This window comes from Phyllostomus discolor, chromosome 2 (assembly GCF_004126475.2).
Source record: "Phyllostomus discolor isolate MPI-MPIP mPhyDis1 chromosome 2, mPhyDis1.pri.v3, whole genome shotgun sequence".
Taxonomy (NCBI): Eukaryota; Metazoa; Chordata; class Mammalia; order Chiroptera; family Phyllostomidae; genus Phyllostomus; species Phyllostomus discolor.
Genome location: NC_040904.2, coordinates 165,687,976 through 165,701,637, shown reverse-complemented (window position 1 = coordinate 165,701,637; position 13,662 = coordinate 165,687,976).

Sequence of the window (13,662 nt, the reverse complement as noted above, 5' to 3'; positions counted from 1 at the left end):
GAAATAAAGTGAGTGAAATTTTACTAGGGGCTTGATAACTAATTGAAAGGAAAGTCAGGATGTAGTGAAACAGTATGAAAGTACATAAAAATCTAACTGCACTAATCATCTAACACTATTTACTCTTATACAGGTAGATTCTCATTTTTAATGAATACTGTTTGTTTTTACTATGAAACGAAGGGAAGGAACACAGCAACATTCCAGAATTCAGAGGCCTGCTCTAGGGAAAGTTTAGCAGGAATCTTTAAGACATAGGCATTTGGAGAAGATTTAGCCCAATTAACTATTTTTAAAAGAGATTCTGATAGCTTCATCCCCTTTCATCAGTGTGAAATGTTTTACAACAAACAGATCAAGTCTGCCATTTCACGTTTGAAACCTTTGACTCAGAAGTGACAGGGTATCTATAGTAGTTTGCTGACTTCCAACAGTGTGTATAACAGTTTTTAGCTGGCAGGTTATGCATACACAGGGGTGGGCAAAAGTAGGTTTACAGTTGTAAGTCACAAAACAAAGTTTATGCTTGTATTTTTAAGTATATTTTATGTTATTACAGTTGTCCCACTTTTTTCTCCCGTATCCCCCTCTGCCCTGCACCATCCCTCCCACCAGCACCCCCACACACACACACACTTAGTTCATGTTCACGGGTCATACATATATTTCTTTGGCTTCTCCATTTCCTATACTATTCTTAACCTCCCCCTATCTATTTTGTACCTACCATTTATGCTTCTTATTCCCTGTACCTTTTCCCCATTCTCCTCCCTTCCCTTCCCTTCCCTTCCCCACTCATAACCCTCCATGTGATCTCCATTTCTGTGGTTCTGTTCCTGTTCTAGTTGTTTGCTTTTTTTTTTTTAGGTTCAGTTATTGATAGTTATGAGTTTGTTGTCATTTTACTGTTCATAGTTTTGATCTTCTTTCTCTTAGATAAGTCCCTTTAATATTTCATATAATAAGGGCTTGGTGATGAGGAACTCCTTTGAATTTACCTTATCTGAGAAGCACTTTATCTGCCCTTCCATTCTAAATGAAAGCTTTGCTGGATAGAGCAATCTTGGGTGTAGGTCCTTGCCTTTCATGACTTGGAATACTTCTTTCCAGCCCCTTCTTGCCTGCAAAATTTCTTGATAAATTACCCGATGGTCTTATAGGAACTCCTTTGAAGGTAACTCTCTATCTTTAATCTTGGGTAACTTAATTATGTGTCTTGATGTGTTCCTCCTTGGGTCCAATTTCTTTGGGACTCTCTGAGCCTCCTGGACTTGCAAGTCTATTTCCTTTGCCAGAAAGGGGAAGTTTTCCTTCATTTTTTCAAATAAGGTTTCAATTTCTTGGTTGTCTTCTCTTTCTGGCACCCCTATGATTCAGATGTTGGAACATTCCAGTTGCACCAGAGGTTCCTAAACCTCTTTTTTTTTTTTTTTTTTAATTCTCATTCCTTCATTCTGTTCCAGTTGAATGTTTATTTCTTCCTTCTGGTCCAAATCGTTACTTTGAGTCCTGGTTTCCTTCTCTTCACTGTTGGTTCCCTATAAGTTTTTCTTTATTTCACTTCGCATAGCCTTCACTTCTTCCTCTGTTTTGCATCCGTACTCAGTCATTTCTGTGAGCATGCTGATTACCAGTGTTTTGAACTCTGCATCTGATAGGTTGGCTACCTCTTCATTGTTCTTTTTCTGGAGTTTTCATCTGTTTTTTTCATTTGGGCCATATTTCTTTGTTGTGGCACTGTATGTAGGAAAGGAGTCGGAGAGGGAGCATTGCCGCTTGCTCAGCTCTCTGCCAGCTTTCAGTCACTTCCCCTGCTATCCACATGCAAATAGGGCCCTTCTGGTGCTGATTCCCAAGTGGATCGTCTTGTGTACATTCTAGGACCCTGTGGGTTTCTCCAGTGAACTCTTCTGTGAGTCTGGGAGTCCTTTCCACCACCACAACCCCCACAGAATTTTACAGCAGAGTTTTGGAGTCTTTAGTTCCCCACGCTGGAACCCTGGTTGCTGCAGTCTGTCTCACTCCCCAGCTTTTCCTCCTGGCTTATATACACACAAATATGGGACCGCCTGGTCCACCAGGTGCTGCCTCACTCGCCTAGTCCGCCGCCGCTCAGCCCCGCTGCCTGTCTCCACCCCTCCTACGAAGTCTGGATGAATATTTCTTCTTTAGCTCCTTGGTTGTCAGACATATATATGGTTTAGTTTTTCTGGCATTTCTGTTTTTGTTTTTTTTTTTAATTTGTTGTCCTTCTTTTGGTTGTGTGAGGAAGCAAAGCATGTTTGTCTATGCCTCCATCTTGGCTGGAAGTCCTATTGTATTTCTTAAATCTTGTATTCCATACAAACAACTGTAAACCTACTTTTCCCACATCCTGTATCAATTTAAATTGTTATAAATCCAGGGTTATGCATAATATACATAGTCATACCATTTCCTTAATAACTACTATTTATTGAATACTATGTACCAGAAACTGTATTAAAGTAATGGTAATCATTCAGCAAATACAAGATGGGGCAAAAGTAGGTTTATAGTTGGGGAGTATGCAAAACAGTTCATTATATTACTGGTTATTAACTGTATTACCCATGTGAATAACTGTAAACCTACTTTTGCCCCACCCTGTATTTCCTGAATGCCTTTTATATACCAGACACATTACTAGGAGAAGAGTGATGAACCAGGCAGTGTTACAGCTCTTGTGAAACTTAGATACGTCATTCTGGTGAAACTGGTACTTGCCTAAAGTTACGTGAGCATTAGTAACTAGGGATCTGGCATTCCAACAAGAGTTTGTAACCCTTGTAAGCTCCTGACATAGGAGCACCTAACTATATAAAGCAAATACTGATGGACAAAAAAGGAGAGACCATCACTAATCATCAGGGAAATGCAAGTCAAAACCACAGTGAGTTATCACCTATCAGAAAGGCTGTCACCAATAAATCAACAAACAAGTGTTGGTGAGGGTGTGGAGCAAAGGGAACCCTGGTGCAGTGTTGGTGGGAATGCAGACTGGCATAGCCACTATGGGAAACTATATGGAGGGTCCTCAAACAGTTAAACATGAAACTGCCTTATGACCCACCAATCCCACTTCTGGGTATATATTCAAAGGAACCCAAAACACTCATTTGAAAGAATATATGCATCCCTATGTTCATGGCAACATTATTTACAACAGCCAAGATATGGGAGCCACCCAAGTGCCCATGAATAGACAAGTGGATAAGAAGGTTTGGGGGGGGGGGTGTATATATATATATATATGTATATATATACATACACATACAATAAAATATTAGCCATTAAAAAAGAATGAAATCTTTCCATTTGCAACAACAGCATGGATAGGCTGAGGGAGTATTATGCTAAGTGAAGTCAGAGAAAGACAAATACCATAAGATTTCACTCACGTGGAATCTAAAGAACAAAACTGAAGCAGACTCAGGGATACAGAACAGACTAGACTGATGGTTGCGGGGGGGGGGGAAGGAAGGTGGTGAAAGGTGAAAATTAAGTACAAATTGGTGGTTACAAAATAGGATGTAAAAGTACAGCACGAGAATATAGTCAACAAAATTGTCATAGCCATGTATGGTGCCCAGTGGGCACTGGAAATACCAGGGGACCACGTTGTAAAGTAAATGCTTGTCTAACCACTACGCTGTACGCTTGAAACCAGTAAAAGGTAATATTGAGGGTAAACTATAATCGGGGTGTCCAACCTTTTGGCAGCTCTGGGCCACACATTAAATGCATTGTGACACGTAATCACAAGAAGATCTTGATGTGTTAAGTACGTTCACAGTTTTGTGTTGGGCCGCATTCACAGCCGTCCTGGACCACATGCAGCCCGCAGGTCGCAGGGTGGACACCCCCATGTGTAATTGAAAATAAAATGAATAACTAGGGATCTGGAATTTAAAGCTGATCCCTAAGCGTTCAACCTGAAATAACCGTCTCTTCCCCACTCCCACCCTGAACACACTCCTTTATTAAACTCGAGGGGGCGACTGTCTCCTCCGAACTCTTCGCATCCCCGGGGGGGGGGGGGGGGGGGGGGGGCGGGCAGTGCTTACCTGGCTCACAGGAGCACTGCACGTTCATTACATGAATGAGGGCCTGGGCTCAATACGCTGAGACACAGAGGTTTGGTGCTTTGCCAAGGTCACATAGTAAGTAAAAGTACAGTTCAGACCATCTCCAGAATTTGTGGTCTTAATCACCAGATTGTACCTCCTTTCTCATCTGTGTTGTTGAAGAGTGAAAAGCTTTGTTCCAGTGTACAGTAGGCCCTCATTTAACATCAGTAGGTTCTGTGACTTTAAGGAAAACAGTGTGGAACAAAACCACTTTTACTGTATGTTAATTGATAACAAGAGTTAAAGACTTCCAGCATCTCATCACCATTATAACAAGACGATGTTAAACACAAAGTTATTCAGGGATCTGCTGTAGCTCTCCACACCCACTATGAAAGATTTTCAAAGTTCTATTTAAATATGTCCACTAGATGGCAACCTCCATTTTAAAATCTCAGAAGTTTACAAACAAAAATACACAGAAAACTACACATTAACCTGTCAAATCCTTCTACACCCACCATCTAGAATAAGTGTGAACATTTTATCTTTAATTCAGATTATTTTATGAAGAAAAATGCACAGATGAACTCCCCACCTTTCTCTTCCTAGTTCTATTTCTCTCCCTAAAGAAAACCACTACAATGAATTTAGTGTGGTTCCAGTCCATTTTATTTTACTTTTTAATATATTTTATTGATTATGCTATTAAAGTTGTCCCATTTCCCCCCCTTCACTCCCCTCTACCCTGCACACCCTCTCCCACCCACATTCCCCCCCTTTAGTTCATGTCCATGTGTCATACTTACAAGTTCTTGGCTTCTACATTTCCCATACTATTCTTACCCTCCTCATGTCTATTTTCGACCTACCATCTATGCTACTTATTCTCTATAACTTTTCCTCCTCTCTCCTCCTCCCACTCCCCTGTTGTTAACCATGTGATGTCCATTTCTGTGGTTCTCTTCCTGTTCTAGTTTTTTGCTTTGTTTGTTTTAGGTTCAATTGTTGATAGTTGTGAGGTTTTTGTCATTTTACTGTTCACATTTTGATCTTTTTCTTACATAAGTCCCTTTAACATTTCATATAGTAATGGCTTGGTGATGATGAACTCCTTTAACTTGACCTTATCTGAGAAGCACTCTATCTGCCCTTCCATTCTAAATGAAAGCTTTGCTGGCTAGAGCAATCTTGGATGTAGGTCCTTGCCTTTCATGACTTGGGATCTTTATTTCCAGCCCCTTCTTGCCTGCAAGGTCTCGAGAAATCAGCTGACAGTCTGATGGGCTCTCCTTTGTAGGTAACCCTTCCCTTTTGTCTTGCTGCTTTTAAGATTCTCTCCTTATCTTTCATCTTGGGTAATGTACTTATGATGTGCTTTGGTGTGTTCCTCCTTAGGTCCAACTTCTTTGGGACTCTATGAGCTTTCTGGACTTCCTGGAAGTCTATTTCCTTTGCCAGACTGGGGAAGTTCTCCTTTATTATTTGTTCAAATAAGTTTTCCACTTGTTGCTCTTCCTCTTCCCCTTCTGGTACCCCTATAATTTGGATGTTGGAACGTTTCAAGATGTCCTGGAAGTTCCTAAGCCTCTCATTTTTTTTTTGAATTCTTGTTTCTTCCTTCTAGTCCACTCCATTGATTTGAGTCCCAGTTTTCTTCCCATCACTATTGGTTCCCTGCACATTTTTCTTCATTTCACTTAGTGTTGCCTTCATTTTTTCATCTAACTTGCAACCAAATTCAACCAATTCTGTGAGCATCCTGATCACCAGTGCTTTGAACTCTGCATCTGATAGGTTGGCTATCTCTTCATCACTTAGTTGTATTTGTTCTGGAGCTTTGAAATGTTCTTTTGTTTGGGCTGTTTTGGGGGCTATTTTGTGTTATCGAGCCTGTTGCATAGTGATGGGCGGAGCCTTAGGTGTTCACCAGGGCAGGGCAACCCAGTTGCTGGGTTGTGACATGTGTGGGGGCAGGGTCCGAGAGGGAACAATGGCGCTCACTCACTTTCTGTCAGATTTCAGTCCCTTCCACTGCTTCCTCCAAGCAAACTGGGCCCTTCTGGTGCTCATTCCCAGGTGGGTGGGCTTATGCATGTTCTAGGACCCTGTGGGTCTCTCCAATGAACTCTCCTGTGAGGCTGGGAGTCTCTTCCGGCACCTTAACCCCCCCCTACAGGTGTCCCCATTCGGTGCCTCAAGGCTCTATTTCCCAGAGATGGGACCCTGGGTTGCTCGGTCTGTCTCGCTCCCCAGTTTCTCCTGGTTTATCTGCACACAAATGTGGGACCACCTGGTCTGCCGGCCACCTTGTGTGCCCTGCCCCTCCACAATCCCCCACCTCGCTGGGTCTACCCACTGCTGCTTTGTGCGCCCAAGGTCTGCCAGCCGCCCTGCTGGGAGCCTTGTTGTCCAGGCCACCTGTCTCTGCCCCTCCTACTGGTCTGGATGAATGTTTCTTCTTTAACTTCTTGGTTGTCCAACTTCCATACAGTTAAATTTTCTGTCAGTACTAGTTGTTTTTTTTTTGTTTCTAAATTGTTGTCCTTATTTTGGTTGTGTGAGGAGGAACAATGTGTTTACCTATGCCTCCATCTTGGCCAGAAGTCCCTTTTTTTTTAAGATTTTATTCACTTATTTATTAGATAGAGGGTAAAGGAAGTATAAAGAGAGGAAAAGAAAGATCAATGTGTTGTTGCCTCTCATGTGCCTCCAACTGGGGACCTGGCCCACAACCCAGACATGTGCCCTGACTGGGAATTGAACCAGCGACTGTTTGGTTCACAGGCCAGCATTCAATTCACTGAGCCACATCAGCCAGGGCTGTTTTTATTTTTATTCTTACTACACGAGTCCATAAGTAACACATCAGATTACAGTATCTTCTTTTTAGAAATTCATAAATGGTCCTATAATAATACACCATCCTCTCAGGGGTGTCCAACCTTTTGATGTCTCTGGGCCACACTGGGAGAAGAATTGTCTTGGGCCACACATTAAATACACTGTGACACGTAATCACAAAAAAGTCTCACAATGTTTTAAGTGAATTTAGGATTTCGTGTCGGGCCACATTCATTTCGTATGTCACTGTGGGTGGGACACCCCTGCCACAAATGAAAGGTCAAGCAGATCAAAGAAAATACAGTTTTAGCTATAGTAACTTAATACTTAATTTTAGGAATAAAACTGAGCATTAAAGCATTCTTTTGACTGGCAACTTTTAGAATTTAATGTCATTTCTGGAAAAAGGGCTTGCCAAAAATATTTAATTCAGCAAACACTGCAAATAACATTCAGACTAAGTTTACAAAACACCAAAACTGACTTAGACTTTCTAACAATGAATTTTGAAAAAGAAAAAAGACCACATCACTTCTTCACCCACTATGCATCGTCATCATAAATAATCAAATGCCGTGTCTGAGAACCACCGAGCACACAGCACTGTGCTCGGGCCAGGACATCAGGCGCACAGGAGACGTGGTCGTTCACAAGGCCAAACTACGTGGGGAAATGGCCAGTAAAAGAGAACAAAAGAGCCCTCTACTTTCCATAGTAAAACATCCAGAATCCTATACACCCAATAAAAACACTCTGCAATCTGAAAGAAGACAAGAAAGGTGAGAAAAGGAATGGGCACGATAAACTGCCTGAAGTAAAATGGCAGAAATCCGCATATATCTGTCATCACAACAGGTGTAAATGCACTGGGCTTCTGAGTTCAACACCCAAGAGGATCATGTTGAATTAGGAGACAAAATCCAGCTATATGTTGTTTACAAGGTGAAAATAAATATAAGGATATAGCAAGGTTGAAAATAAAAGCATGGAAAATTTATATCGGATACTAGCCAAAAGAAAGTGCTGATATAGCTATATTTATATTGAACAAAACTATATTAAACAGAATACTTGGGACAAAGATAGTCACTATAAAATAATAAAAGATGCAATTCACCTGGGACACAAAACATGCAAACTTGAGTGCACCTAATAATACAGGGTCAGGATGTTAAGCAAAATGCAGAAAAAAATGAAAAAGAAAAATTCTCACTCTTAGCAGATTTTTAATATTTCATAATGGATGCAAAAAGCAAGAAAACTGATTAAAGACAGATCTGAACCATTTAAAACTTGGCCTAATCTAAGGATTTCATCACTGTGAGCAGCCATTGCTTGTAAGGCGCACCAGCACCCCAGCACCACTGAGCAAGCCGGCTGCCGGGCTCAGCAGGGCATGCCGGGCTCAGCAGGGCATGCCGTGCGGGCCGCACACACTGACTTCAGAGATGTGTAACATGAAAAATGTGCACCTTACATAATGAAATTTGATGTGCAATACACAACCAGAGATAGTTCTTGTCGAACACATGAAGTGTTTCTCTCGTTAAATTTTCAAAGGACTGGTTTCACACAGACTATGTTCCATTGATCTCTATGTGACTGACCTCTCACCAAATCCACACTCCCTTGATTTACTGTGGTTTTAAAAGACATCTTGAAATCAGGTAATATGAAATCTTCGTTTAATTTTGTCATTTTTTCCCGAAAATTGTTTTGGCTATTCTAGTTTCTGCCTTCCTCTATAAATTTTAGAATAGGCCTGTCTGTCTCTACAAAAAAATAAAATAAAAGATCCTGCTGGTTTTTTTTTTTTTAAGATTTTATTTATTTATTTTTAGAGAGGGGAGGGAGGGAGATAGAGAGAGAGAGAGAAACATCAATGTACGGTTGCTGGGGGTCATGGCCTACAACCCAGGCATGTGCCCTGACTGGGAATCGAACCTGCGATGCTTTGGTTCGCAGCCCGAGCTCAATCCACTGAGCTACGCCAGCCAGGGCCCTGCTGGGGTTTTGATTGGGGGTTACGTTAAACCTGAATAGAGAGCAGTGGGGGTAATTGGCATCTTTTTTTTTTTTAATATTTTATTCATTTATTTTTAGAGAGGGAAGGGAGAGAGGGAGGGAGAGAGAGAGAGAGAAAGAGAGAGAGAGAGAGAAAAAACATCAATGTGCGGTTGCTGGGGGTTATGGCCTGCAACCCAGGAATGTACCCTGGCTGGGAATTGAACCTGGGTCACTTTGGTTCCCAGCCCGCACTCAATCCACTGAGCTACGCCAGCCAGGGGGTAATTGGCATCTTAAAAATACTGAGGCTTCCAATTGATAAACACAATATATTTTCCATTTATTTAGGTCTTTGACTTTTTTCTTCAGTATTTTGCAGTTTTCAGCATAGAGACTATGCACATATTTTGTTATATTTATATCTAATTACTTTTTACTCTTTTTTCTTATACCTACATGTTTAAATTTCAGTTTCCAATTGTTCTTGGCAAACTTATTAAATTCACTTAGTTCTAGGTTTTCTTTGTAGTTTTCTTTGTAGCAGTTTTTTGTAGTTTTCGTAGATAATGTCACCTCTAAATAGAGACCGTTTTATCTTCAAAATACATATGCCTTTCACACTGACCTGTGTGGCTCGGTTGGGTGTCATCCCACAAAGCGAAAGGTAGCTGGTTCAACTTCCGGTCAGGGCACATGCCTAGGTGGCGGGTTTGGTCCCTGGCTGGGGTGCAAGCAAGAGGCAATCGACTGATAGATAGGTTGGTGTTTCTCTCTCACATCGATATCCTCCCCCCCTCTTTCTCCCTCAATCCCCTAAGAATAAATAAAATATTTTTAAAAATTGTATATGCCTTTTATTTATCTTGCTTTACTATACTACCTAGGATTTCTAACACAATGTTAAATAGGATTTGGTTGAGAGTGAATTTTTCTAATTTGTTCCCAATCTTAGAGGCAACCATTCAGTCTTTAAGTGTAATATTAGGGTGGGGTTTTTTTTTTTGCTTTGTTTTGTTTCTTGTAGAACACCTTTCTCAGTTTAGAGTAGTTTCCTTCTATTCTTAGCTCATGAGACTTTTAAAAAGATGTTATTTATTTTTAGAGAGTGGGTAAGGGAAGGAGAAAGAGAGGGTGGGAAACATCAATGTGTAAGAGATACATCCATCAGTTGCCTCTCTCACGCCCCCAGCTGGAGACCTGGCCCACAACCCAGGCATGTGCCCTGACCAGTTTGCAGGCTGGTGCTCAATCCACCGAGCTAAACCAGTCAGGGCATGGGATTTTTTTTGTTTTTGCTTTTAAATCAAAGATAGATGTTGAGTTTTACCAAAGGTTTTCTCTGCATCCATGGATATGATCATGTGGTTTTTCTTTTTTTTAATATATTTTATTGATTATGTTATTACAGTTGTCCCATGTCTCCCCTTCACTCCCCTCCCCCCTGCACACTCCCTCCCACGCACATTTCCCCCTTTAGTTCATGTCCATGTGTCAAAAGTTCTTTAGCTTCTACATTTCCCACACCATTCCTGCCCTCCCCCTGTCTATTTTCTCCCTACTGTCTATGCTACTTATTCTCTGTACCTTTTCCCCCTCTCTCCTCTTCCCACTCCCCTGTTGATAACCCTCCATGTAATCTCCATTTCTGTGGTTCTGTTCCTGTTCTATTTATTTGCTTAGTTTGCTTTTGTTTTAGTGTGGTTGTTAATAACTGTGAGTTTGCTGTGTTTTTACTGTTCATATTTTTTCTCTTCTTTTTCTTAGGTAAGTCCCTTTAACATTTCATAAAATAAGGGCTTGGTGATGATGAACTCCTTTAACTTGACCTTATCTGAGAAGCACTTTATCTGCCCTTCCATGCTAAATGAAAACTTTGCTGGATAGAGCAGTCTTGGATGGAGGTCCTTGCCTTTCATGACTTGGAATACTTCTTTCCAGCCCCTTCTTGCCTGCAAGGTCTCTTTGGAGAAATCAGCTAACAGTCTTATGGGAACTCCTTTGTAGGTGACTGTCCCCTTATCTCTTGCTGCTTCTAGGATTCTCTCCTTCATTTTTACCTTGGCTAATGTAATTATGATGTGCCTTGGTGTGTTTCTTCTTGGGTCCAACTTCTTTGGGGCTCTCTGAGCTTCCTGGATTTCCTGGAAGTCTATTTCCTTTGCCAGAATGGGGAAGTTCTCCTTTATTATTTGTTCAAATACGTGTTCAATCTGTTGCTTTTCCTCTTCCCCTTCTGGCACCCCTATAATTCAGATGTTGGAACATTTAAAGATGTCCTGGAGGTTCCAAAGCTTCTCCTTGTTTTTTTGAATTCTTATTTCTTCATTCTTTCCTGTTTGGTTGTTTTTTTCTTCCTTCTGGTCCACTCTATTGTTTTGAGTCCCAGTTTCCTTCCTATCACTGTTGGTTCTCCTTGCATCTTCCTTCATCTCTTTTATGGTAACCTGCATTTTTTCATCTAATTTACGACCAAAATCAACCAATTCTGTGAGCTTCCTGATCACCAATGTAAAACATTGCATCTGATAGGTTAGCTATTTCTTGGTCGCTCAAAGGATGAGTTCTGGGGCACTGATTTGTTCTTCTATTTGAGCCATCGCTCGCTCTTTTTTTTTCCGGTCTGGTCACTCCAGTTACAGTGAGGGGCAAAGCCTTAGGTGTTCACCGGGGCTGGGCACCCCAGTCACTAGATTGTGACACTGTATGTGGGGGCGGGGGCAGGAGGGAACAATGGCGGCAGCCCCACTCTCCTGGGATCTCAGTCCCTTCCCTGGGATCCTGGGCTGCGCGCTCTGCCCTGGTTCACAATCACAGCCTCACTGGGTCTGCCAGCTGCCGCTTGTGTACTCAGGGTCCACCTGCTGTGCACCCTGGATGGCTTACTCGCTCCCGGTTGCCTTAGGTGCCCAGCTCTCCCTGCACTCCATGCACTGTGACCCACGCTCTGCCCCTCCTACTGGTCTGGATGACCAGGTCTACTTCAACTTCTTGGCTGTCCGACTTCCATTCAGATAAATTCTCTGTCAGTTCTGGGTGTTATTCTGCCTCTAAATTGTTGTTGTTCTAATCTTGGTTGTGCATGGAGGTACGGTGCGTCCACCTATGCCTCCATCTTGCCGGAAGTCCCAATCATGTGGTTTTTCATTAGTTTGTTTATATGGTGGATTTTCGTAATTGATTTTCTAATGTTGAGCCGGTCTTGCAGTCTCAGGATAACCATCACTTGGTCATGACACGTTACCTTTTAAATATAAATCTGGACTCAATCTGCTAACGTTTCGTGGAAGATTTTTGTGTCTCTGTTTACAAAGGATACTGGTCTGCAGTTTGCTGTTCTTGTAATGTTCTCATCTGTTTTTGGTATCAGGGTTATGCTGGCTTCATTCAATGAGTTGCCATTAAAGAGTTATAATTCATATTTTAAGTATGACAATAGTGTTGCAATTATGTTTGAGAATACCTTATATTTTGAAATAAATATTTAAATGTTTACAGATAAAATTATGTAATTCTTGGAATTTTCTTCCAAATAATTTTGGGAGTGGGAAGAAGAAAGTAGGTATATAAATACAGCAGGATTGGCCATGAATTGATAATTGTCAAAGCTGTGTGATGGGCACATGGAATTTATTATTTTATTCTATTTTGTATGTATTGACATTTTTCACACACAAAAAATTTAAAAACTAAATACATGATGCTGGAACTGTTGGTTATTTACATAGGAGAAAAAGGAAATTGGGTTCCCACCTCACGCCACATACAAAAATCAATTCCAGGTAGATGTTAAACTTGAATACGAAAGACAAAAACTATAAGATCTTTAACTTAGCCAAGAGTTTCTTAAACAAGTCACAAAAAGTTCAAAACAAAGGGAAACATTGCTAGATTCAGTTATGTTAATATTAAGAATTTCTATTCATTAGAAGTGAAACACAAGAAAATAAATAATAAAAATTAAAGCAGAAATCGATGAAACTGAAAACAGGAAATCAATCATGAAAATCAATGAAACCAAAATCTGGTTATTTGAAAAGATTAATAATATTGTTAATTCTCTAGCCAGGCTAAGAAAAAAAATAGGATACAAACTAGTGTTAGAACTGAAAGAGGGGACATCATCACAGATCCCACAGACATTAAAAGAATAATAAAGGAATATTTTGAACTCCATGCCAGCAAATTAATAATCTAGGTGAACTAGACCAATCCCTTGAAAAATGCAATCTGACAAAACTCACACAAGAACAATCTGAATAGGCCTGTATGTATTAAAGAAAATGAATCAATAATGAATGACCTTCTAAAACACCAATCAGTAGGTCCAGATGGATCTTCTGATGAGTTCTACCAAACACTTAAGGAAGAAATTATACCAGTTCTCTACCATTTCTTTCAGAAGGTGTAAACAGAAGGAATATTTCCTAGTTAATTCTATACTAGCATTACCTAAAAAACAAACTACAGACCAGGATCTCTCACAAACATAGATGCAAAATCCTCAATAAAATATTAGCAAATAAAATCCAACAATATATAAAAATGATTATACACCATGAACAAGTAGCATTTATCCCAGGAATACACAACATTCAAAAATCAATTTAACCCATCACAACAGGCTAAAGAAGAAAAATCACATATCATATAAATAGACACATAAAAAGCACTTGTCAAAAATTTATGAGAGCATACTCTAAGTAAGGAATAGAGGGGAACTTCC